Here is a 564-nt window from a genome sequence, read left to right on the forward strand (position 1 = left end):
TTTTTTTTTTTTTTTTTTTTTTTTTTAAGTTTTATGATCAAAACATGTGTCTAAAAGAAGAAGACTTGTGTCTGAAATTTCAAGCATTTCAAATTCAATTACAAAAGTGTCTCATGTATAAAGCTCCCTGCGCTAGTGACTCTGTGTCTCTGAAGGGAAATAATTACTTTTTTTGCTACGGAGAAATCAAACCGCGTCTTAAAATAATAAAGTCAGCTGTGATATTGGTTTTGGTATGATGGATAGACATGATGCAGAGGAGTTTGGCCATTTATTCTTAATTATGTTCCAAGTTTGGTCCCTCAAGGCAAAAGAAAACAAGGTGACGAAACAGCAGATATAAAATCAATTAATCAATTAGTTTTTTTTTTGTAAAGTAATAAAGCCAAGAGATACTGTATGAGAAGAGCAATTGCAGCATATTTTAGTGTAGATGGGGTTATTTTTTTCATTTTTAAAAAACTTTTGAGAGATACTTTGTAAACTATGGATATTATGAGGGTCATTTTTATAAATTAAAATACTTTTAATTGTAGTCTCGTTACTTCAGGCAAAAGAGATCAA

Source organism: Camelina sativa, chromosome 1, assembly GCF_000633955.1.
Source record: "Camelina sativa cultivar DH55 chromosome 1, Cs, whole genome shotgun sequence".
Lineage (NCBI taxonomy): Eukaryota > Viridiplantae > Streptophyta > Magnoliopsida > Brassicales > Brassicaceae > Camelina > Camelina sativa.